This window comes from Bos indicus x Bos taurus, chromosome 1, assembly GCF_003369695.1.
Source record: "Bos indicus x Bos taurus breed Angus x Brahman F1 hybrid chromosome 1, Bos_hybrid_MaternalHap_v2.0, whole genome shotgun sequence".
Classification (NCBI taxonomy): domain Eukaryota; kingdom Metazoa; phylum Chordata; class Mammalia; order Artiodactyla; family Bovidae; genus Bos; species Bos indicus x Bos taurus.
Genome location: NC_040076.1, coordinates 17,398,069 through 17,425,847, shown reverse-complemented (window position 1 = coordinate 17,425,847; position 27,779 = coordinate 17,398,069).

Here is a 27,779-nt window from a genome sequence, read left to right as displayed (position 1 = left end):
TTTGAAACGATATATTCTGACCCCAAAGACATTCATTTTATTCCACAATGTCACATGTCTTATAAAACATGGTGATACAGTAAGAGAAATCGTATTTCTTCCAGGTGTCTGGAGACAATGCCATGTTCCAAGTAAAATGCTTCTATGAAAGTAATGACAAAGTCATTTCCAGGGTGAGGGTTTCCAGTAATTGATAGTTTTCTACTAAGTTGGAAAGCCAATTCCATTGTTGATAGCTCTGAATAGCACAGCTGCTATCATAGACATTTAAAGTGTATGTGTGTGTGTGTGTGTTTAAACTTATGAAATCTACACCCTACTTAGCGTTCTGCATGCATAAGTCCTACTTTCTGTGTTTATATGGTGATCTGATCATATGAGACTTTTGACTTTGGGGAATGACCTTTAATTTCTTCAGTGAAAATAATAAACAAACCTTCATGTCATAGTAATGATTAAATGAGATACCGTGAAATAACATTGCTATGCAGTAAAGAAGAAGTATTGCATTAGTTCTAGTTACCTTTTCTTCAGCACCTACAGACAGTAAGAAGGATGAAGACTTCTCATTTTTTGGCAAGAAAATCATGCTTTATATTGTATATTCCTTAGAATTCAGAAAAATATTAATAATACAAAAGATGTCTTCTAAGAGATGAACTTTTAAGTTAATGCACTTTTATATCACATTAGAAATGTATGTTTTAAACCGAAACATCTTTTAGGCAACTGACCGAGATTCTTACCTGTTTGAAGTAATTAACATATACAAGAAATAAATGTTCCATTGAGAGGGACTGATTCAACCAGAAAATCATAGGGAAAAAAAAATTGAAGAAGCAAGAGACATTTTTAAAAGAAGAACTTCACCTATAGATTTAAGTAACTTTGCCTCATCAGCTGGCCCAACCCTACTGAGGAGATATTTGCTTCATCTCTTGACATTAAATACAGATAAAAAATCTATTTCAATTTGCTTATATCCATATGTGCCAAGCAAGATGCTGTTTCTTCCAGGGAAAGAATGGGTTAGTGATAACATATGTGAGTATCTCTATGCAAGTAGGAATTGCTTCTCGTATTTAAGAAATGGTATTTTCAATATGATCTTCTTTGTAAAGATGTGACATTTTGGGTGCTGTGAAAAAAGTTAGAATTGGTGGCAAGAACACAGCCTTTGGTAAATTTGCCAAAATAATGAACATTACTTGTGAGACTCCCTTAGAGTCCTGTCACTAATGTTGTTGTTGTTGTTCAGCTGCTCAGTGTGTCTGACTCTTTGTGATCCCATGGACTGCAGCATGCCAGGCTTCCCTGTCCTTCACCATCTCCCAGAGATTGCTCAAATTCAGGTTCATTGAGTCAGTGATGCCATCCTACCATCTCATGCTCTTGTCGTCCCCTTCTCCTCCTGCCTTCAACCTTTTTCAGCATCACAGTCTTTTACAGTGAGTCACTTCTTCGCATCAGGTGGCCAAGGTATTGGAGCTTCAGCCTCAGTCCTTCTAAAGAATATTCAGGATTGATTTCCTTTAGGATTAACTGGTTCGATCACTCCAAGGAACTCTCAAGAGTCTTTTCCAACACCACCGTTTAAAAGCACCAATTCTTCAGTGCTCAGCCTTCCTTATGGTCCAACTCTAACAACCATACGTGACTACTGGAAAAACCATGGCTTTACTATACGGACTTTTATCAGACCTTTGTCACTAGTATGACCAGGGCAATCATGATTACTGGAAAAGATGGTCAGCACAGTCTTTCTGCCAAGCCTTTTAAGAATGAGCCTTGAACTTGGAATATGTCTATACCAAGAGAAAGGGAGCCCTCACAGCCTGCACTGGGCTCATCCCTTTTTTTTAATTTTAAATTGGAGTATAGAGCTTTACAATGCTGTGTTAGTTTCCACTGTGTGAGCATCTTTCCCTGTCCTAGACTGGATGCGTACTCCTCTATTCTGAGGCTTAAGCTTGTGATTCATGTGGCCCTCAGGCATGCCTTGCTCTCTGCATTTGTGACATCAAAGGAGAGAGATTGAGGTATTTCACTGCTGCAAAGAATAAGGCATGTGCAGCTTCTTTACCTACCTTGGCATTGGAGTGGATCCACTGGCTATGGAAGACATGCAGTGCAAGAGGCTACATCCTGGGCACCCTTTCTCCTCGTTTGCAGTAAGTACACACTCGACTGCTTGAGCCTGGTGGACAAGTTGTCTGCTTTCAGGAACCTCTTTTCATGCACTACTCTCTTCCCTGACTGGACTGATCTACCTTTAACCTCAGCCACAGCTTTAGGCAGCCTTTACAAAAGCAGTCAGCACACAAGATATATACATGATCTCATATATATATATGAGATCATGAAGGGCTTCCCTGGTGGCTCATATGCTAAAGAATCTATCTGCAATCCAGGAGACCTGGGTTCTGTCCCTGGGTTGGGAAGATCCCCTAGAGAAGGAAAATTCCATGGACAGAGAAGCCTGGTGGGTTACAGTCCTTGGTGTTGCAGAGTCAGACATAGCTGAGCAACCAACAGATGCACAAAAAACAGCTTGGCAAGTGAGGAGTGGAATAATGATGTACTTATATACACCTAGTCCGTCTCAGAAGTGCAAGTACGATTTCTACTAAACACACACAATTGGAAAAAATGCAGAAAATTACTTTAAAACAAAAATGTAAAGTTAGAAAAAATGTCAAGCAGGTATTGATACCTCTGTAGCTCTGATATATTTTACTGGTCTAAATAATCAAGTGGATTAAATATTAATGGTGTGGTGTTATGAAAAAAAAAAAAAAAGCCTGGCTTTCACAGAAGCTTGTGCAATGAAAATCAAACAATTATCTAAAACTCGAGATCTTGAAACCTATAGTAGATAATCCAACAAAAGGAGATGACAGGGACACTATCCACAAAATGCCACTTGAATACAGCTTAAGACATGATTGTGAAGTGTTCTCTTCCTGCCCACATCCTTGTCAATACTTGGTATTGACTTTTTTTTTACATAAATCTAGTAGGTATACAGTTATACTCATAGAGGTTTTCTTTGTCATTTCCCTAGTGATTAATGAGATTGTGAGAATTTTTCATATGCTTATTGTCTTTTTATATTTCTATTTTTGGGGGAATAGTACCACTCATGACTTCTACTCACTTAAAAAAAAAAAAATTATCCACCTTCCTTTACTGGTTTCAAGAGCTGTTATGTATTCTGGATACTAGATGTTGTTCTTGTTCAGTCACTCTGGGTAGTAGATAGTTGCTTTTATATTGCTATCTTCTACTACTTTGCAGACAGTCTTTTCACCTCTTAAAAAATACCTTTAATGAATATGCATTCTTAAGTTTAATATAGTTCCATTTATCAGTTACTTTCTTTATGGAAACTGATATTATAGTCTTGTTTTAAATTTTTTTTAACTTATTTTAAAGGATATTCTAAGTTTTATTCTAGCTCCTCTGTCCGAGGAATTCTCCAGGCAAGAATACTGGAGTGGGTTGCCATGCCCTTCTCCAGGGGACCTTCCCAACCCAGAGACTGAACCCAGGTTTCCCATATTTCAGGCAGATTCTTTACTATCTGAGCTACCAGGAATGCCCATTCTAGAAAATGTATTATATTTTAATAGTAATGAAATTTGGAACTGATTTGTCATTTTTTCACTAATTGAGGTATTCAACTGACTCTTTGTTCACTGATAGGCAATGTTCATCTTGTTATAAATCAAGTATCCCTGAATATGTAGTTTTGTTTCTAAATTCTACTATTTTCCATTGGTTTATCAGTCTATATTTGAACTAATGTTGTAATAACTGTAGTTTCATACTATTTTCATCTAGCATTTTAAATCTTCTAACTTTGTCCTACTTTAAGATCGTTTGGCAACTCTATCTCTTGCATTTCTATATTCACTTTAGTATAAGTCTGTCAATTTCCACAGAAAAACATCTGGGGTTTTAAATGGAATTAAATTAAACCTATTTTTTACAAAAATAAATTTCTTTAATTCCTGACCATTTTATATTTCTCTGCTCTTTATGTCTCTTTTAATTTTTTTGAATATGTTAGTATATTAGTAGGAACATTGCACAATTTTCATTATATTTATGCCTATGGATTGCAAATATATTAATTTTTACATTTTAATTTAAATTTTTACTGCTATAAATAAGTAGGTGTAATCTTTCTATATTCTGTTTCTAATTATTATAATTATTTTGCATTAAGACATTCACAATCATGTTGTCTTACATCATAGTAATTTTAGCACACCCATACCAATCCTTGAATTTTTATTTTTATGCTTGCCTTATTCTACTTGGTAAAGTCAGAATATAGTACTGCATAAATATACTAATTATAAATGTTTTATGTATTTGTAACATTAGAGGTAAAACTGTCAATAATTCATAATTAAGCAGGATGTGCTTTGGTTTTGTGTAGTTATTCTATATTACATTAAGGGAATTCCTAAAATTATTTCTATTCCTTGCTTCCATGGCTTTTTTTACCTTGACTAGCTGTTGAAAAATACATGCTTTTTGTCCAATGTTATCAGAATGTTATCCTTAATTTACTTTAAAATTTTATTCTAATATAATTTTTAGGAATAAGGATTCCTATCATGTAGTGAATCATATTGATTGAATTTCAATTGCAAAATGACCTTCACATTCTTGAAATAAACTCAACATCAACATGAATAATTAATGACATTGAATTTGCTCTATTAATCTTTTGTTCATCATTTTGGACTCATGCTCATAAGAGATATTAGCCTCTAATAATTGTTATGTATTATGTGCAATATCCTTTTGTATTATATGTTGGCTTCATTCAAAGAAATAGATTTTCTGACATTTATTTTCTCTATTTTTAAAATATATTACCTTATCCACTCAGTTTGGAAGAATTCCCCACTTTAGGTCCTGGACATTACTTTGTAGAATTTTATATTTTTGATTTATTTAATAGTGCATGTCTATTTAGATTCTATAATTTTTAGTCAGTTTTGTTGTTTTGTTATTCCCTTTTTTCATTTGCATCTACATTTTCATATTTCATATATCTTCAATTTTTAAAACTTATTTTAACTTGCTTTTTGACCAACTATATAAAACATTTTGTTAATATACCATGTCACAAGTAATGTTTTATACATATGGCATTATGTACATTCTGTCAATCATGTTCATGGCATATTATATTCGATGATTTTTGTTTCTTTGTGTATCAGTTATTGTGAGAAGTTTTTAAAAAAATATCTACCAAATTTGCCTATTATTTTTGTTTTCTCAATTTTTCTTCGTATATTTGGAAGTTATGCTATAGGTGAATGTATATTTAAATTTGATACTTCTGGTTGACTGACATTCACTTTAAAGAGATATCATCTATATATCTAGTAATTTTTCTAATCCTGAAGTCTACTCTTTATTCTATTATTATGGCAACTTTCTTTAAAAAGTTGGCTTAAAGCTCAACATTCAGAAAACTAAGATCATGGCATCCAGTCCCATCACTTCATGGGAAATAGACGGGGAAACAATGGAAACAGTGGCTGATTTTATTTTTCTGGGCTCCAAAATCACTGCAGATGGTGACTGCAGCCATGAAATTAAAAAACGCTTACTCCTTGGAAGGAAAGTTATGACCAACCTAGACAGCATTTTCAAAAGCAGAGACATTACTTTGCCAACAAAGATCCGTCTAGTCAAGGCTATGGATTTTCCTAGTGGTCATGTATGCATGTGAGAGTTGGACTATAAAGAAAGCTGAATGCCAAAGGATTGATGCTTTTGAACTGTGGTGTTGGAGAAGATTCTTGAGAGTTCCTTGGACTGCAAGGAGATCCAACCAGTCCATTCTAAAGGAGATCTGTCCTGGATGTTCATTGGAAGGACTGATGTTGAAGCTGAAACTCCAATACTTTAGCCACCCAATGTGAAGAGCTGACTCATTTGAAAAGACCCTGATACTGAGAGGGATTGGGGCAGGAGGAGAAGGGGATGACAGAGGATGAGATGGTTGGATGGCATCACCGACTCAATGGACATGGGTTTGGGTGAACTCTGGGAGTTGGTGATAGACAGGGAAGCCTGGCGTGCTGCGGTTCCTGGGGTCGCAAAGAGTCCGACAAGACTGAGCAACTAAACTGAACTGAACTCACTTTGTTTTGGTTAGTGTGTACAAGTGAAAGTGTTAATATTCAGTCATGTCTGATTCTTTGTGACCCCATGGACTGTAGCCCACCAGGCTCCTCTGTCTATGGAATTTTCCAGGCAAGAATACTGGAGTGGATAGCCATTCCTTCTCCAGTCAACCTATCTGACTCAGGGATCAAACCCAGTTCTCCTGTATTGCAGGCAGATTGTTTACTGTCTGAGCCACCAGGAAGCTTCCACTTTTTTTTTTTTTTTTTGGTTAGTGTACTAGCTATCTATTGCTGCTGTGACAAAGGGACTTCCCAGGTGGCACTAGTGATCAAGAATCCACTCGCAAATGCAGGAGACTTAAGAGACTTGGATTCAATCCCTGGGTTGGGAAGATGCCCTGGAGAAGGAAATGGCAACCCATTCCAGTATTTTTGCCTGGAGAATCCCATGGATAGAGGAGCTTGGTGGGCTTCAGTCCACAGGGTCACACACAGTTGTACACAGTTGAAGAGACTTAGCACACACACTGTGACAAAGTGCCATACACTTAGTAACTAAAGCAAACACAAATTCATTTCTTTAACAGCACTAGAAGTTGGATATACAAAAATCATCTTTGGTGTATTAAAGTCAAGGTGTTGATGAGGAACATTTAAGATAACTACTGTTTCCTTGCCTTTCGAAGATTCTAATGTCCACCTGGGTGGAAATTGGCTGATGGCCCTTTCTTGACCTTACTATATCCTGTTGTTTCTGTCATCACATTCTCTATTGTTCTTCTGATCTTTCAGGCTCCTTCATATAAAGACACCTTTGATTATTACAGGGCCACCTGGAAATTCCATTATCTTCACATCTCCAAACCTGCTAATTCCCTTTTGCCTTGTAAAGTAAAATTTACATGTTCTAGAGACTAGGGCATGGCCATTTCAAGGAGAGGCGTTATTCAGCTCATCCTTTTCTATTACTTTCAACATTTCTGTGTCTTTATATATGTACAGTCCATATCTTAGCTAGATTATTTATTCTGTGTATTTTAATGGGATATTATTGATAAATATTTTTAACGTATTTAAAACTTTATTTTTTTATTCTACTTATTCCATGTTATTTTTTTAATCTTCCTTGCTTTTATTATTCATTTTTCCTTCTATAGCTTATTAATTAATGCATTCTTCATGGCTCATTTAGCAATTATCTAGAAATTATGACATGCCCCATTTAGTTGCTAAAGTCTAATATCAATTAGTACTTCCATCACTTATTGAAAATTGAGTGATCATGGAACACTTTGATATTTTGCACTAAACTTGCATGATATTTTATGTATATTTTATTTCTATACATATATAATCTCTACAAAGTCTTATTTCTATAGTCTACAATAGTTTATAATTTCCTTATAGCACTCTATCTTTTTATATGCTTTGCTCTCTGTATATCCATTTAATATTCTTTAATTTAATATTCTTTTTATCTCAATTTTTTCAATTGCAGAGCTGCTCGTGATTAATTCTCTCCATTTGGGGTTGGAAAAATATTCTTAATTTTCTTTCACCTCTGAAAGATTTATTTTTAGGGGAAGTCACATAGTGTTCTAAGTGGGCAGTTCTTTTCTTTCAGCACTTTTATGGCATTGTACCATTACCTTCTGCCTCTAGTTCTATATCTGGTAATCAACCATTAGTTTTATTCTTCTTCTTTGAAACTAATGTGATTTTATTTTTTAGCTTTCATTATAAAATATGTTTTCATTATATTTACTGTTATGTCCCTTGGGGAGTTTTTCTTTTTATTTATTCATATTGCCTTTAAAAGAGCCCCTAAAACCTGTTATTTATGGTTGTGCATCAGTTTTAGAAAATTCTTAGCCTTTTCTCTTCATTTGTTCATTTTCTGTCAGATTATCTACCTTCCCTTCCTTGAACTCCAATTATACCTATAATCCTCAGTGAGACATTTAACAACAGGGACTTGGCAATCATATTTATTAATTTTAAACCCAAGAATTTTCATTACTAGTTCTACCTATTAGTTGATCATGCATCTGTCAGTTTCCTCATTTGTAAAATGAAGACAATAATTACATTCCTGCTCTAGGACAGGAGTGCATATTAAAGGAAGATCAGATCAGATCAGATCAGTCACTCAGTTGTGTCTGACTTTTTGCAACCCCATGAATCGCAGCACACCAGGCCTCCCTGTCCATCACCAATTCCCAGAGTTCACTGAGACATCCACCGAGTCAGTGATGCCATCCAGCCATCTCATCCTCTGTCGTTCCCTAATCCTCCTGCCCCCAATCCCTCCCAGCATCAGAGTTTTTTCCAATGAATCAACTCTTCGCACGAGGTGGCCAAAGTACTGGAGTTTCAGCTTTAGCATTATTTCTTCCGAAGAAATCCCAGGGCTGATCTCCTTCAGAATGGACTGGTTGGATATCCTTGCAGTCCAACGGACCCTCAAGAGTCTTCTCCAACACCACAGTTCAAAAGCATCAATTCTTCGGCTCTCAGCCTTCTTCACAATTCAACTCTCAAATCCATACATGACCACAGGAAAAACCATAGCCTTGACTAGACGAACCTTTGTTGGCAAAGTAATATCTCTGCTTTTGAATATGTTACCTAGGTTGGTCATAACTTTCCTTCCAAAGAGTAAGCATCTTTTAATATCATGGCTGCAGTCACCACCTGTAGTGATTTTGGAGCCCCAGAAAATAAAGTCTGACACTGTTTCCACTGTTTCCCCATCATTTCCCATGAAGTGATGGGACCGGATGCCATGATCTTCATTTTCTGAATGTTGAGCTTTAAGACAACTTTTTCACTCTCCACTATCACTTTCATCAAGACGCTTTTTAGTTGCTCTTCACTTTCTGCCATAAGGGTGGTGTCTTTTGCATATCTGAGGGTATTGATATTTCTCCTGGCAATCTTGATTCCAGCTTGTGTTTCTTCCAGTCCAGCGTTTCTCATGATGTATTCTGCATATAAGTTAAATAAACAGGGTAACAATATACAGCCTTGACATACTCCTTTTCTTATTTGGAACCAGTCTGTTGTTCCATGTCCAGTTCTAACTGTTGCTTCCTGACCTGCATACAAATTTCTCAAGAGGCAGATCAGGTGGTCTGGTATTCCCATCTCTTTCAGAATGTTCCACAGTTTATTGTGATCCACACAGTCAAAGGCTTTGGCATAGGCAATAAAGCAGAAATAGATGATTTTCTGGAACTCTCTTGCTTTTTCCATGATCCAGCGGATGTTGGCAATTTGATCTCTGGTTCCTCTGCCTTTTCTAAAACCAGCTTGAACATCAGGAAGTTCACGGTTCACATATTGCTGAAGCCTGGCTTGGATAATTTTGAGCATTACTGTACTAGCAGGTGAGATGAGTGCAATTGTGTGGTAGTTTGAACATTCTTTGGCATTGCCTTTCTTTGGGATTGGAATGAAAACTGACCTTTTCCAGTCCTGTGGCCACTGCTGAGTTTTCCAAATTTGCTGGCATATTGAGTGCAGCACTTCCACAGCATCATCTTTCAGGATTTGGAATAGCTCAACTGGAATTCCATCACCTCCACTAGCTTTGTTCATAGTGATGCTTTCTAAGGCCCACTTGACTTCACATTCCAGGATGTCTGGCTTTAGGTCAGTGATCACACCATTGTGATTATCTGGGTCGTGAAGATCTTTTTTGTACAGTTCTTCTGTGTATTCTTGCCATCTCTTCTTAATATCTTCTGCTTCTGTTTGGTCCATACCATTTCTGTCCTTTATCGAGCCCATCTTTGCATGAAATGTTCCTTTGGTATCTCTGATTTTCTTGAAGAGATCCCTAGTCTTTCCCATTCTGTTGTTTTCCTCTATTTCTTTGCATTGATCACTGAAGAAGGCTTTCTTATCTCTTCTTGCTATTCTTTGGAACTCTGCATTCAGATGTTTATATCTTTCCTTTTCTCCTTTGCTTTCTGCTTCTCTTCTTTTCACAGCTATTTGTAAGGCCTCCTCAGACAGCCATTTTGCTTTTTTCCATTTCCTTTCCATGGGGATGGTCTTGATCCCTGTATCCTGTACAATGTCATGAGCCTCATTCCATAGTTCATCAGGCACTCTATCTATCAGATCTAGGCCCTTAAATCTATTTCTCACTTCCACTGTATAATCATAAGGGATTATATTTAGGTCATATCTGAATGGTCTAGTGGTTTTCCCTACTTTCTTCAACTGAAGTCTGAATTTGGTAATAAGGAGTTCATGATCTGAGTCACAGTCAGCTCCTGGTCTTGTTTTTTGCTGACTGTATAGAGCCTCTTCATTCTTTGGCTGCAAAGAACATAATCAATCTGATTTTGGTGTTGACCATCTGGTGATGTCCATGTATAGAGTCTTCTCTTGTGTTGTTGGAAGAGGGTGTTTGTTATGACCAGTACATTTTCTTGGCAAACTCTATTAGTCTTTACCCTGCTTCATTCCATATGTAAAACATTAAGAATATACCTTTTATTTCTTGTATGGCATACATTCCTATATTTGTTTGAACACCAAACAGGCTGATAGTGAAAGAATTTTCTCTAGTTAGCATCTTCAGTTAGTCCACTTTTATTGCCCTTTATTCTATGAGTTTTATTGTCCTTTATTCCTTTATTGAGGAATGTGTCAAATTTCATTGCACTTCATCTATACTGCAGGCCAGATACCTCCAAATTAATTTCTTCTAGAAATTGAGCTTGCAAACTCTGATTGTACTTTCCAAACTTTATTCATCAGAGTAAATCAAAGAAAGAGATGATAAAAATGCTGGACAATCGTAGGCAGGGGGTGGGTGAGTGCATTTTGCAAAGGCTAGTTAATTTTCTCTGATTACTCAGACTTTGCTGATGATTTGTCTGAAGGATTTATACTTATTCAATAAATAATATCAACCAACCGCTACTATAAGAGAATAGGATTTAAACAAAGCCTTTTACTCATGTGTGCTTGCTAAAGACTCATGTCCAATTCTTTGCAACTGTATGGACTTTAGCCTGCCTGGGTCCTCTGTCTATAGGATTCTTCAGGCAAGAATACTGGAGTGGGTTGCCATGCCCTTCTCCAGTGAAACTTCACCAGCCAGAAATCAAACCCTTGTCTCTTACATTTCCTGCATTGACAGGCAGATTCTTTACCATCTGAGCCACCAGGGACACCCAAGCCTTTCATAGGATAATACTATTACTGGCCACTCCTGTAAAAACCTGACATTGAACAAAATGATAAATACTAATAATTAAGTATATTTTGTATTTTTGTACTCACAATAAATAATTCATTTTAAAGTATGTTGTATATTTGTTAAATCCAATTTAAATTATTATCACTAGTCAAAGTAGATCTCAATCAGTCAGTCAGTCAGTCATTTCAGTTGCTCAGTCATGTCCAACTCTTTGCGACCTCATGAATCGCAAAGCACACCAGGCCTCCCTGTCCATCACCAACACCCAGAGTTCACTCAGACTCATGTCCATCGAGTCAGTGATACCATCCAGGCATCTCATCCTCTGTCGTCCCCTTCTCCTCCTGCCCCCAATCCCTCCCAGCATCAGAGTCTTTTCCAATGAGTCAACTCTTCGCTTGAGGTGGTCAAAGTACTGGAGTTTCAGCTTTAGCATCATTTCTTCCAAAGAAAACCCAGGGCTGATCTCCTTCTCAATTATCTTTCAAAAACTAGTGTAGTTATTCTCTTAATTCTATGACCACTATTTTAGTCACTAAACTATATATTCATTCATTCATGAATGCATATATAATGCATTCATTATATATGCATATGAATAAAAATCACTGGAGCATTTGTATTTTGATTTTGTATGATAATCAGGGTTTAATTGGAAGAGAAAAATATCAAAAGTTATCCAGCAGCTCCTTACAGATTTATTTGTAAACAATTTGTTTTCCTCATTCTGTTTCTAAGTACTGGAAAAAAAAAAAAAAAAAGGAAAGTTGACATAAACTGCTTAGTCTGGCTTTAGAAAATAATTTTCTACGTTATTTCTTTTCTACTAAGCATCAAATTTTTAAAAAATATTTTATATTTGGTTTAAAGTAGCTTTTTTTGTCTTTTTTGTAGATCCAAAAAAGTAAATCAAAAGCAAAGAAAAATTTATCAGTAATTCAAAGCATCAAGTACAAAAAGCAACCTCTGAAAATATTAATATTTTTTTAAGTTAAGACATTATAAATTTGTAAGTTTTAGATGCTCTTTCAGAAATATATTTTTTGGGTATTGATATTTGCAGAATCTCTTCTTTATATACATCACCATCATCATCCACACCTTCTTACAAACTGCAGATTTTCTAAATGAAACTCCATAAAAAGTAATAATTTTATATTTTTAGTTAAATTGCAATTTTTTAATATAAATTTATTTATTTTAATTGGAGGCTAATTACTTTACAATATTGTATTGGTTTTGCCATACATCAACATGAATCCTCCACAGGTACACACGTGTTCCCCATCCTGAACCACCCTCCCACCTCCCTTCCCGTACCATCCCTCTGGATCATCCCAGCGCACCAGCCCCAAGCATCCTGTATCATGCACCGAGCCTGGACTGGAGATTCATTTCATATATGATATTAAACATGTTTCAATGCCATTCTCCTAAATCAATCCACCATCTCCCTCTCCCACAGAGTCCAAAAGACTGTTCTATACATCTGTGTCCCTTGCTGTCTCGCATACAGGGTTATCGTTACCATCTTTCTAAATTCCATATATATGCGTTAGTATACTGTACTGGTGTTTTTCTTTCTGGCTTACTTCACTCTGTATAATAGGCTCCAGTTTCATCCACCTCGTTTAAAACTTGCCCTATCTGAACCAAATTTGATGTCACTGTTGTGTCTCCTTTAGTACTCAGGAAACCTGACCTTGTGTTTTGAAGGGTAACTGAGAGCATGCTTGTGTGGACATTTTTATTTATATTAAATGTAAGGCAAAAAGTAGATATGATCTTGGATTCAATATGTGTCTGCTTAGATAATACTGATATATGGTTATTTGACTTCCTAGGATTGCTGTTACATGCTTCAGTTTAGTGTTCACAATTTTCTGCCTAGATTTGCTAAGGATTGATTTTATTAAATTGACAAGCAACAAATTTAATTTTCCAAGTTACTTTTAAGCTTATCCACTTATAAACTTCACTTTTGTTTAGTTTATTTATACTTTAACTTATTTCAAAAGTGAGGAAACTGTTAAATATAGCGTCTATTTTAGCAGTAAACTTAGGTAAAACAAGCAAACAAGAAATCACAACACTAGAAAGATGATCTAGCAAAACTCCCACTCTATAGGCTTTTAGCTGGTGTTCCTTTTGTCCCCCTTAAGTGACCATCTGCTAAGTCACAGTCTTACATAGGTCAACATGTTCTCTTTAAGGATGAAATTGAGGAACAAATAAAAACATTGATTTTTTTTTTCCCCCCAAGATCATAGAGAATTCACTTCCTAGACATGGTTTATATACTCTATTCTGAAATCATAAAGAACTCTGTTTTAACAAAGGTTGAAGTACCCTAAACTTGAATTTCTTTATAAATTCTAGAATAGAGAACTTAGGATGGGTTGCTTTGACAAAGCATTGATTTCATTACCTGCTTGAATTTATTTTTACGTGTTTTTATAACACACAAGTAAAAATGTTTTGAGCTTAAAAAAAAAACTATGTTTGCTAGTCATTCTTTTGTAAAATTAAAGATTAGGACATTTGGCATAAAGAATGTAAGTGTTAAAGGTAGGCAGAATCTTCAGGTTCATCTTCTCTAACCATCAATTTTGTTGTTATTGTTCAATTGCTAAGTCCTATCTGACTCTTTGAGTCCCCATGAACTCTAGCCCTCCAGACTCCTCTGTCTGTGGGGTTTTCCAGGCAAGACTACTGGAGTGGTTTGTCATTCCCTTCTCCAGGAGATCTTTCCAATCCAGGGATCAAACCCAAATTTCCTGCATTGACAGGCAGATTCCTTACCACTGAGCCACTAGAGAAGCATGAGCATCACTCTATTCATATTGAAATGGTACAACAATAATAATCTCTGTGGGATTAAATCACATAAGGTAGTAAGAAGATATTATACATTAAGATCCTTGTTTATAGTAGATGCTCACTAAATGTAGTTCCCACCTTCTAACCTGGTCTTTCACAATTTATAGCTGTATCTTGTCATTTAGTGGCTTTACTTGTTATCATTGATGCTATATTGTTATTAATATAAAATTGACATAGGACCAGGTTTTAGTTTAACTCAACCAATTTTGGGCCCTGTTCATAGTTTCTTTCTGTTCTGTAATCAATGTCTTCAAATAGACAGCTCCTTAGGTAATTAATTTAATCTTTATCTGAGTTGCTTTAATTTTTAAAATATATGTTTCACATGTTTAAAACCTGTGTTTTCCCTAGAATTTTTTTTTGCTGTGTTTTTCTGTCTTTAAAGAAAATTCCGTATCTTTTAAGTTTCAAAAGCAAATAATTTATTCAATCTAAATAAATTAAAACAGAGGTACAAAGTATGATATAGCTTCAACTTTGGTGCCCTGAATAAAGTCTGTTATTGTAAATCAAATGACTGACTACACCTTATGTCTATGGCTTGTGGATGTAAATTTCCACCACAGAGAAAGGCTGCAAATGTTTTGAAAATTATACAATATGAATAGAAAAAAAGGAATTATATAAACATAATTAACTATGTACAGTGTATTTAAGGATAACTGGTGAGTTGGAGGGTATTAAGGGGTTTGTGTAATATCTGGAGAAGAAATGGTAGTGTTAGGGGAAGCCCACTGATTGAAACCACCCACCCTGGCCGGGCACCATAGTAACTACTTGCATGAGTTGTTTTATAACAAGGAGAGCCAGCTGTGAGGGACTGCACAGAAGTGTGGCCGAGAGGAGCTACCCCTCTCCCAAGGTCAGGGGAGGCGACTGAGAGCACCAGGATGCACTCTCAGTCCAAAATTGCATAGGAACACAGAAGCAGCCGAGAGGAGCAACCCCACGCCCGAGGTCAGGGGTGGCAGCGAGAGGAGATACCACTCGTCCAAAGTAAGGAGCAGTGGCTGCACTTTGCTGGAGCAGCTGCGAGAAGATACGCCATGACCAAGGTAAGAGAAACCCAAGTAAGACGGTAGGTGTTGTGAGGAGGCAACAGAGGGCAGACACACTGAAACCATAATCACAGAAAACTAGTCAATATGATCACATGGATCACAGCCTTGTCTAACTCAATGAAACTAAGCCATGTCTTGTGGGGCCACCCAAGATGAACAGGACATGGTGGAGAAGTCTGACAGAATGTGGTCCACTGGAGAAGGGAATGGCAAACCACTTCAATATTCTTGCCTTGAGAACCCCATGAACACTATGAAAAGGCAAAATGATAGGACACTGAAAGAGGAACTCCCCAGGTCGGCAGGTGCCCAATATGCTACTGAAGATCAGTGGAGAAATAACTCCAGAAATAATGAAGGGATGGAGCCAAAGCAAAAACAATACCCAGTTGTGGATGTGACTGGTGATAGAAGCAAGGTCTGATGCTGTAAAGAGCAATATTGCATAGGAACCTGGAATGTTAGGTCCATGAATCAAGGCAAATTGGAAGTGGTCATACAGGGGATGGCAAGAGTGAATGTCGACATTCTAGGAATCAGTGAACTAAAATGGACTGGAATAGGTGAACTTAACTCAGATGACCATTATATCTATTACTTTGGGCAGGAATCCCTTAGAAGAAATGGAGTAGCCATCATGGTCAACAAAAGAGTCTGAAATGCAGTACGTGGATGCAATCTTAAAAATGACAGAATGATCTCTGTTCATTTCCAAGGCAAACCATTCAATATCACGATAATCCAAGTCTATGCCCCAACCAGTAACTCTGAAGAAGCTGAAGTTGAATAGTTCTATGAATACCTACAAGACCTTTTAGAACTAACACCCAAAAAAGATGTCCTTTTCATTATAGGGGACTGGAATGCAAAAGTAGGAAGTCAAGAAACACCTGGAGTAACAGGCAAACTTGGCCCTGGAGTACAGAATGAAGCAGAGAAAGTCTAATAGAGTTTTGCCAAGAGAACACACTGGTCATAGAAAACACCCTCTTCCAACAACACAAGAGAAGACTCTACACATGGACATCACCAGATGGTCAACACCGAAATCAGACTGATTATGTTCTTTGCAGCCAAAGAATGAAGAGGCTCTATACAGTCAGCAAAAACAAGACCAGGACCTGACTGTGACTCAGATCATGAACTCCTTATTGCCAAATTCAGACTTAAATTGAAGAAAGTAGGGAAAACCACTAGACCATTCACAAATGACCTAAATTAAATCCCTTATGATTATACAGTGGAAGTGAGAAATAGATTTAAGGGACTAGATCTGATAGACAGAGATCCTGATGAACTATGGATGGAGGTTCATGACATTGTACAGGAGACAGGGATCAAGACCATCCCCAAGAAAAAGAAATGCAAAAAAGCAAAATGGCTGTCTGAGGAGGCCTAACAAATAGCTGTGAAAAGAAGAGAAGTGAACAGCAAAGGAGAAAAGGAAAGATGTAAGATCTGAATGCAGAGTTTCAAAGAATAAGTACAACCTAAAATTTTGTAGCCTACATAGTAGAAAGTTATTGTAGTACAATTCATTAATCCTGACGAACAGGGTAGATAGACCAGTTGGGATAAATCTACTTGCCAATGTGTGAATCTGGCAAAGAGATGGCCCATAACATAAGATAAAACCAATCACTACAAAATCCAAGACTGGATGTTGGTCCTTTGTTGATGCAACTCTGAAAATGAACATTTTGTGATTCAGAGTCCAGAGCTTAGCTGCTAATGTGAGATTAGTTTTATAAGGTCTGTGAACAATGAAAAGCTAACTCATAGACAATGTTCATACTACCTCATGGGCAATCCTTCCTGGAAGAGAATTCTAGCAGAGAACTGTCATATAAAAATTTAAAAACATACAAGAAAGACAAACACTTCAAAAATTAAGTGAAAGAAAGTAAAAAAAAAATGAAGAAATAAACAATTAGGTTTTCTTAGGTAAGTGAAAACAAACTTACTCTAAATTCTATGTAGAATTGCAAAGTGTCAAGAAGTGTCTAGACAATTCTAAAAAGGAAGAACTGAGGAAATAGTGAAGTTTTTTGGCATTCTCTTCCAGACATCAAGTCACTATGTTAGGTATAGGTTTTTACACAGCAATAGGTAACTTAAACACCAAGATCCTAGTCCTTGCTCTAGATTATATATTCTAGTCATGATTCTGGTCCACTAGCTTAATGTTTCCAGATAAGTTAACTATATCATTTAGATTTTATTTCTTTATGTATAATTGTCATATTTAAGTAACTTCTGGGGTAAACATAGAATCTTTTACCAAACTGGATGATTTATTGTGACAGAAAAATATTTTGTTAACATTTTAATAGAGTCTAACTTAAAGAGTGATGGCATTTTGAAATAATTATATGAAATATTATTTCTTTCATAAGAAGTTATCTAGTTGAAATTATTTCTAAAGAAGCATTCTGGTCTCACACTGAAAAAAACAGTCTTTCCATCAACTAGTTTCCATTTACAAAAATCACAATTTTATAAATAATATAATTTATTTAAGTCATAGCTAGAACATCATCTTGCTAATAGCTGTATCAGTCTTTTCATACTCTGCTTATGAAAGAATTAGATTTCTGTTTTTTTTTTTTTTTCTATTTCAATTAACAGAGTACCTTAATTTACATTAGGAGGACTTCCCTGGGGGCTCAGTGGTAAAGAATTCTTCCAAGGCAGGAGACATGGATTTGATTCCTGATCCAGAAATATCCCACATGCCTCAACTAAGCCCATATGTCACAACTACTGAGCCTGTGTTCTAGAGCCTGGGAGCTGCAATTACTGATCCCGTCTGCTGAAATTACTAAAGCCCACATGCCCTAGAGTCCTTACTGCCCAACAAGATAAGCCACTGCAATTAGAAGTGTGCTGGAAAAAGAGAAAAACCCATGCACCAACAAAGCACCCATGCACCCAGGACAGGAAAAGCTAAATAAATACATTTATTAAAATAAATAAATTAGGAAATAACTTTGAATCAGTAAAGAATAGAGAGAAATGAAAAGTCAAGACAAGCATATGTATTGTGTTTGTCTTTTCCTGTTATTCTCTTCTTCCTATTACTCTAAACAAACTAATACTTGTTTATGAGTTACTTTTAAAATCATATATGCTACAAATATTTTCTAGTACCTGAAATATTGATTATGTATTTTTTATCTTATAACCAAATAATATAGATTGAGCTATAAAAAAGCTCCAGTGCTGAATAAATCTGTGTGATTTTTCAGTGTTTCCCATTTTAATGATTATGGAGGTGATGTGATTTAGCAGTATTTTCTTGTTCAGCTTTTGTTGATAGCAGTGATATGATAGCCAGGTAATAGAAGAATGGAAACTGCTTCTGTGTAAGTTAAACCTTTGTTTTGGCAATACTGGCATGAAGATCCTACCAAATAATTAAACACCCACAGTCTGGAGTTATCATCAATCATCAATCATGTTTAATAAAATAATAATGAAATTGAGGTAGAAACATATTCCTATATTTAACTTGTATTTATATCCTCTGTTGGAGTCCAGCTCCAGCAGCCAGGGATTGAACCCGAAGGGAGGGATGGTGTCGGCAAGTAATGACTCAGGCTCTCAATTTTCTTGGACTGCACATTTATTTCAAGTTTAAGATTTTCTTTTATACTTTTATAAAAGCATTATGTCAGAGGTTTGACATTTTCAGTTCCCCCTCACCCAGATTTATTATCTCCATAAATCATTGTTGCCCTTCAAACAGAGTTCCTGCTTCAGCTATTCAATCAGCTTTACCGTCTATTATCAACTTCTTCTTATGTGTCCTATAGTTAACTTGTGATTACATTGTAACTCATGCTACATTCCTCAGTTTATTTCTTATCTTTCTAAATCCTGTTTGCCCCTAACATCCTGAGCTCACTATCTCTTAAAAAGGCTTCTAGCTATTAGTATCTCTAAAATTCCTAACCTCTATAAGCTATAGTAAAATATGCTAACATTACAACATTCCTTAAATCTTTAACTTCTAACTATTTTAATTATTTCTAAGCCCTAAATTCAGTGAACTCCTTTGCCATAAACATTTTCCTCACAAATAGGCTTCAGATAGCAATCCTTCCCATGGCCTCAAGCTACGGCCTATGTACTCATCCTGGAACACTCTTTTGTAAAAGTCCTTAAACAAATGTCAATGATTAACTTTATGAATTATTCTCTGAACACAATTGCAGAAGGCTTTGTGCCTTCTCATGATCCTCTCAAAACAATAAGCACCTTAGTATTCCTTTTCAGTCAACTCAGCCAAGGAGAGGAAAAAACAAATCAGAATCACAAGGCCTAACTCCTTCATCTCGGGTCCGTGCCTATGGGACAAAGAGAGGAGGGGTTGGGGCTGTGCCTTCATTTTGTCAGTAATGCCTAATGCAGCTCCCGACAATCCTCTTTTAATATCTATATGTTATCTATATAATAACTATATATTATCTATCAATAATACAAGTTCTTAAGAGCTCTTCTTAATATATTTTTATTAATTCTCTTAATTATTTTCAAAAAATGTACTGCACCTACTAGTCCAAGAATACCACCTGTTTACCTTAAAATAGTGACAAGAGCAAAAATTGCACTTGTTTTCATGGTGTCTACAGTCTTTGAAAAAAATACATAATAACCAAAAAACTATAGAATGAAAAAAAAGTACTTGGGTAGTTAATTAGCTAACTAAATGAGTTCCTAAATATTACATTAAAATATTTCACTTTTAATTACTGTAAATCCTTGTGCATTTTCTAAGATGCTAGAAGTAACCATGTTATAATTTTTATCTCATGGGAATAAATTGTTTGGTATTTTAAAAATATAAAATATATGTCACCTAAAACTGTGTCTACTTTTTTAAAATATATAGATGATAAGTAGCAGGGTAGGTAGATAATACGTGATCGGGGTACCTATTGAATTTAACATAAAATATGAGAATACATTATTTTAAAAAATCTCAGACTATTCTCATATTTATTTTTTAAATTCTAAAATTATGTAAAGCAAGTGACAGTCCATCGTGAAAGCTGAAGCCTACTTTGATAGGCATAGCACTTCAAAGAGTAGGAAAAACTTCTTCCCCAACTATACGGCCTTTCAAACTTTCCTTCTCCATCCCAGTGACAGACTGGGAACATTCATCTGAAATTATTGTCTTTTTGTTCTCCACAGTACTGATTACAATTCACTTCAGGAAGACAAGAAGGACTTTTTCCTTCACAATAGCTTCTATGAGAGAGGATCCTGCCTTTTTTTTTTTTTTTTTTTTGCAAGATAAATGGAGCAGGTGTAAAGGAATTAATGAAGCAACTGCCAAATTGCAGGGGTCACTGGCGTGTTGAAAGCTATAAATTAGCCAGGTCTTGTGGGAAATTACCCTTTACCTCTATTGAGATTCTGCCATTTCTAAATTCAAGACAAGAGAAAAAGCAGTTTTAAAGTCAAAAAGAAAAGTACTATCAATAGTTAACTTTCACTATTTGGGGTAATTCTAAGTGAAAAACATATTTAAATATTTCAAAATATTAACTATATGGTTGAATCTACTGATACAAACATAGTTAAATTTTAATTTATTCTGTAGAAGAAAATACAGTTTGCATTTTATTAAAACCATATTTCTCACATTAGAAACAATTTTAAACTACCAGGAATATACTATAAACTGGTGGTTGCAAAGATATTGAGCTGCAGAGCTCATATTAAATCCAGTTTTCTCAGAAAATAGTTCTAGAACTGTTAAAGGCTGGGGATTTAAAGAGATTCAAATTTAAATATGAAATCATAGGATGTACTTATATCACATGCTGCCTCAGACTCTCATTGTTAAAAAAAAAAAAATTTGAGGAAAAATGCTCTATTTTTAAAGCACATTTGAGATAATCAGATGCAATCTAAAAGGAGAAAATATTAAAAATCATTTGAAATAGTGTTAATTTTATTTCTATTATTTAAAATCACAAAGAACAAAAATAAGAAATCTACTATAGTTATGATTCAAGAAAAATGATTTACTTGAACAACAGGCAGACTTGTAATTCATGTGAATTTTTATAAATATCCTGCTCTTAAAAGAATCTATAATTTTAGTTCAAATGTACATGTCATTGTAAATTAATTTAGGAGTAAAATATTCTCCAAATAAGGCAAGTATAGAAAATATGCTTTGTCTGGAAAATAAGGGAAAAATAGTAAAGATTATATATATATTAAGTATGTCTTTAGTTAGATGTTAGATATGTACAGCTTGATAATTATTTATCTCAATTTACTTCATATACCCATTGTCTATGGATCATAAAAGAGTCGAACATGGCTTAGCAAGAAAACAGCAACAACTAGACCACTATCTGTGCAAGTATACTCTAGTTTTCTTTTCTTTTTAATCTTATTTTGGTTATCCAAATTACTGTTCCCTTCTTCTCCAAAATACATACTACTTCAATGTGTTGGATAAACATCTTAGAATACATCTCTAGCATTAAAAAAACACATAGTATGATTTTTGTGTGTATGTTTTTAATTTTAGTTTCTGATGTTGGAAAATATTTCCCATTCTTTTTTTGTTGTTCTTCTGTTTTAGTTTATCAGTCAGGGTTGTGTATATAACATTATGTAATCTATTCAGCATCATGTGATGTGTGTACCATTACATTCTCCAGCCATGTTGTTACTTCTTATAAAATCATTGCTTGTATTGCTGAGGATGTTGCTTTGTATGCATTCATCACGTTTTCTTTTCTATTCTTTATCTTAATGAAGAAACACAAATGACTTTCAGTAAAAAATTAGACAAAACTACACTGAAAAGAAAATCTCCAAAAGTGTTCTTTGTGGACCAAGGAAAACATTTCCATTTGTATATATGTAGGATGGAATGCTGGGTCCTAGGGTGAATTTCATTACATTTTTCCAAGGTTGATCTCCAGAATGATTATATTGCTCTACGGACCCACAAAAAGGCAAAATGGCTGTCTGAGGAGGGCTTACAAATAGCTGTGAAAAAAAGAGAAGTGAAAAGCAAAAGAGAAAAGGAAAGATATACCCATTTGAAAGCAGAGTTCCAAAGACTAGCAAGGAAAGATAAGAAAGCCTTCCTCAGTGATCAATGCAAAGAAATAGAAGAAAACAATAGAATGGGAAAGACTAGAAATCCCTTCAAGAAAATTAGAGATACCAAGGGAACATTTCATGCAAAGATGGGCTCAATAAAGGACAGAAATGGTATGGATCTAACAGAAGCAGAAGATATTAAGAAGAGGTAGCAAGAATACACAGAAAAACTGGAAAAAAAAAAAAGATCTTCATGACCCAGATAATCACAATGGTGTGGTCACTCACCTAGAGCCAGTTATCCTGGAATGTGAAGTCAAATGGGCCTTAGGAAGCATCACTATGAACAAAGCTAGTGGAGGTGACGGGATTCCAGTTGAGCAATTTCAAATCCTGAAAGATGATGCTATGAAAGTGCTGCACTTGATATGTCAGCAAATTTGGAAAACTCAGCAGTGGCCACAGGACTGGAAAAGGTCGGACTGGAAAAGGTCAGTTCTCTTTCCAATCCTAAAGACAGGCAATGCCAAAGAATGCTCAAACTACCACACAATTGCCCTCATCTCACACACTAGTCAAGTAATGCTCAAAATTCTCCAAGCCAGGCTTCAGCAATATCTGAACTATGAACTTCCAGATGTTCTAGCTGGTTTTCGAAAAAAAGGCAGAGGAACCAGAGATAAAATTGCCAACATCTGCTGGATCATCAAAAAAGCAAGAAAGTTCCAGAAAATATCTATTTCTGCTTTATTGACTATGCCAAAGCCTTTGTCTGCGTGGATCACAATAAACTGTGGAAAACTGAAAGAGAAGGGGATGCCAGACCACTTGATCTGCCTCTTGAGAAACCTGTATGAAGGTTAGGAAGCAACAGTTAGAACTGGACATGGAACACAACAGACTGGGTCTTAATAGGAAAAGGAGTACATCAAGGCTGTATATTGTCACCCTGCTTGTTTAATTTATATGCAGAGTACATCATGAGAAACATTGGGCTGGAGGAAGCACAAGCTGAAATCAAGACTGCTAGAAGAAATACCAATAACCTCAGATATGCAGATAACACCACCCTTATGGCAGAAAGTGAAGAAGAACTAAAGAGCCTCTTGATGAAAGTGAAAGAGGAGAGTGAAGAAGTTGGCTTAAAGTTCAACATTCAGAAGACTAAAATCATGGCATCCGGTCCCATCACTGCATGGCAAATAGATGGGGAAACAGTGGAAGCAATGGCTGACTTTATTTTTAGGGGCTCTAATATCACTGCAGATGGTGATTGCAGTCATGAAATTAAAAGATGTTTACTCCTTGGAAGGAATGTTATGACCAACCTAGATAGCATATTAAGAAGCAGAGACATTACTTTGTTCACAAAGGTCCATTTAGTACAGGCTATGGTTTTTCCAGTAGTCATGTATGGATTTGAGAGTTGGACTATAAAGAAAGCCAAGCACTGAAGAATTGATGTTTTTGAATTGTGGTGTGGAGAAGACTTTTGAGTGTCCCATGGACTGCAAGGAGATTCAACCAGTCCATCCTAAAGGGAATAAGTTCTTGATGTTCATTGGAAGGACTGATGTTGAAGCTGAAGCTATAGTACTTTGGCCACTTGATGCAAAGAGCTGACTCATTTGAAAAGACCCTGATGCTGGGAAAGATTGAGGGTAGGAGGAGAAGCGGATGACAGACGATGAGATGGTTTGATGTCATCACCGACTCTATGGACTTGGGTTTGGGTGGACTCCGGGAGTTGGTGATGGACAGAGAGGCCTGGAGTGCTGCAGTTCATGGGTTCGCGAAGAGTCAGAAACGACTGAGCAACTCAACTAACTAAGAGACCCACAAGCAATATATTGGACAATTATTTCCCAAAATATCATTGGAGTTATCAACTCTACAGATTTCCGGTTTTTTCACTATCCCTAATATTCTAATACTCAAGTTGAATACACAGAGGATTACTTTAGTATTTTAGAGATTAACCCCGTTCAGATTTCATTTCAGTTCAGTCGCTCAGTCATGTCCGACTCTTTGTGACCCCATGAATCGCAGCACGCCAGGCCTCCCTGTCCATCACCAACTCCCAGGTTCATTCAGACTCACGTTCATCGAGTCAGTGATGCCATCCAGCCATCTCATCCTCTGTCGTCCCCTTCTCCTCCTGCCCCCAATCCCTCCCAGCATTAGAGTTTTTTTCCAATGAGTCAACTCTTCGCATGAGGTGGCCAAAGTACTGGAGTTTCAGCTTTAGCATCATTCCTTCCAAAGAAATCCCAGGGCTGATCTCCTTCAGAATGGACTGACTGGATCTCCTTGCAGTCCAAGGGACTCTCAAGAGTCTTCTCCAACACCACAGTTCAAAAGCATCAATTCTTCGGTGCTCAGCTCTCTTCACAGTGCAACTCTCACATCCATACATGACCACTGGAAAAACCATAGCCTTGACTAGACGGACCTTTGTTGGCAAAGTAATGTTTCTGCTTTTCAATATGCTACCTAGGTTGGTCATAACTTTCCTTCCAAGAAGTAAGCGTCTCTTAATTTCATGGCTGCAGTCACCATCTGCAGTGATTTTGGAGGTCAGGGGCGGCAGCCAAGAGGAGCTACCCTGCATCCAAGGTCAGGAGCGGCAGCCAAGATTGCCAGGCTGCAACAGCGCATGAGCAGCCGAGAGGAGCTACCCCACGTCTGAGGTCAGGGGCAGCGGCCGGGAGGAGCTACCCCACCTTCAAGGAGCGGTGGCTGCGCGGGCGCAGGAGGGCCTAGAGGAGCTACTCCATGTTCAAGGTCAGAAGGGGTTGCGGTGAGGAGATACCCCTCCTCCAAGGTAAGGAGCAGAGGCTGCGCTTTGCTGGAGCAACTGTGAAGAGATACCCCACGTTCAAGGTAAGAGAAACCCAAGTAAGATGGTAGGTGTTGCAAGAGGGCATCAGAGGGCAGACACACTGAAACCACACTCACAGAAAACTAGTCAATCTAATCACACTAGGACCAGAGCCTTGTCTAACTCAGTGAAACTAGGCCATGCCCGTGGGGCCACCCAAGACGGGCAGGTCATGGTGGAGAGGGCTGACAGAATGCAGTCCACTGGAGAAGGGAATGGCAAACCACTTCAGTATTCTTGCCTTGAGAACCCCATTAACTGAATGAACAGTATGTTCAGATTTAGATGATGCAAATATCTTCTTTTACACCGTTGCTGCTGCTAAGTCGCTTCAGTCGTGTCCGACTCTGTGCGACTCCATAGACGGCAGCCCACCAGGCTCCCCCTTCCCTGGTATTCTCCAGGCAAGAACACTGGAGTGGGCGTCCATTACCTTTTCCAATCTTTTACACCATTACCTGTCTCTTATTCAGGATAGTTGTTCATTGAACAGAAATTCTTAATTTTTATTTATTAGTCAAATTGATAGTTCTGCTTATAATATCTTATCTTGGGATTTGTTTAATATATCTATATCTATCCTTAATAAATAAATACTCTGAATTTTCTATGATTTAGCAAGCATTTTTCCCTTTTACATTTTGATCATTACAGTATTGTACCTTAGCAAAAATGTATAGCTCTAGTTTCCAGTAAGGTTTTCTTCCACATGATTCATTAGAAATTCATCCTTTTCCTACTGATATGTCATATCCCTTCTATCATGTCACCATTTCTCATATGTGTGTGCATCTAGTACTAAGCTTCCAATACTGTATCATCATTTATTAATTTCACTGTCTGGATTATCTTGTTTTGTCTATATGATTTTGTGGCAATCAATTATGCATGGATCATTATAAACTCAAAAATTTGTACAGTTAGATGTTTGAGGTCATCAGTGAAGTCCTGCTATTATTATTACAGGGATTACATTTAGTCTGTAGCTCAAATTGAAAGAAAAAATATAATATGAAATTGTTTTATCAATGAAGAAAGTTTAATTTTTCATTTACTCATCATTTTATCATCTTTATAGCAATGAAGTTTCAAAATCTATCAGTTCTGTCAACTTTGTATTACCCTACACATACATTCTTTCAACATCTTAATTTTCTGTTTAATATTTTAGCCCCTTCAACATCTGTCTTAGTCTGCTCAGATTCCATGTTTCACCATCATAAACCTCACTTACACACAACCACAATTACCTTGTGACAACCACTATTTTCATAATGTTGGAAAAGTCCAATTCACGTCCATAATAGGACTAGCAAGAGTGGGTGGCTAAGGAGATATAAAATCTTGTAGAGCACTCTTACTTTGAAGCAACTATAACATCAATTATGCTCTTGCTGATGCCAATCCTACTGTATTTCAGCAAGTCCATTTACTCTTTCATTTTCTTAATTTATACTTCTCTCCCCTTTTCAGATACCTCCTTGAATCTCATTTCAACTAATGACCTTGATTTCTTTTTCACTGACGGATTTTAAAACAATGAATAAAAGAAAAAAAAAAAACTTGCACATGATCTCAATCTTTCATTACCACAGACATTTTTGTTAATTTACCCTCATTTCCCTGGACTCAAATAATGGAGTGCTTCAGAGTACCATCTCCAACTCCCTTTCCATGCTCACTCTATCAGTGATTTTAAGTATCATTTACGTGTTAGCTTTTTGCCAACTTAATAAGTTGCCAAGGCTTTTTCCTCTCCTGAAAATACACATCCAGGTCCCTCATCAAAAATTCCACTCAACATAAGACATCTAAAATGCTTCTACAGCTTCACATATCCAAAATGAAAGTACCAATCTTTCCTTCCAAGAGGCAGCTCCATCTGCACTCTTCTCAGTAAACTGCTCTTTCATTCAGTCAGTTACTTAGTCTGTAGTAGAAGTGTGCCTAACAGACTAGCAAAACTTACTCCCTCTTTATAGACAATATGTTCCAATTTCCACTGTGGTAGATGAGACAGTGTTATGAATTTTAGTCATTAGAATGTGTGCAGAATTGAATTATGCCACTTCAAGTTCTAGCTTGAAATAAACAACACTCAGAATCCTCTCTGCTCCTTTGTGCTCTGATGGGTTGTACAGAGACAGCCCCAGAGTGTGTCTGACAAAGGCAGAGCTATAGAATGGAGGAGCTGGGGTCCCTACTTTACTGCTTGGATGAGATACTTCTATCAAAAAAAAAAAATACGTAGACGATTGATATGTGTGCAAGAAATGTGCAAATGCTAAATCCTAGACCCTTCAAGAGTTTACTGGTTTTAGAAAATAGAGTCATAGTAGGTCCAACTATCTCAAACATCCAAACCCTTCATATTGCATTTCCATTCATCAAGTATATTCATTTGACCATCTTTTCAGCTTCTTTGTTATAAGCTACTACCCTAAATCCCTGTTGTCTCCCAACAGGTTTATTTCCGTAATTGCAGAAATACTTCCCTT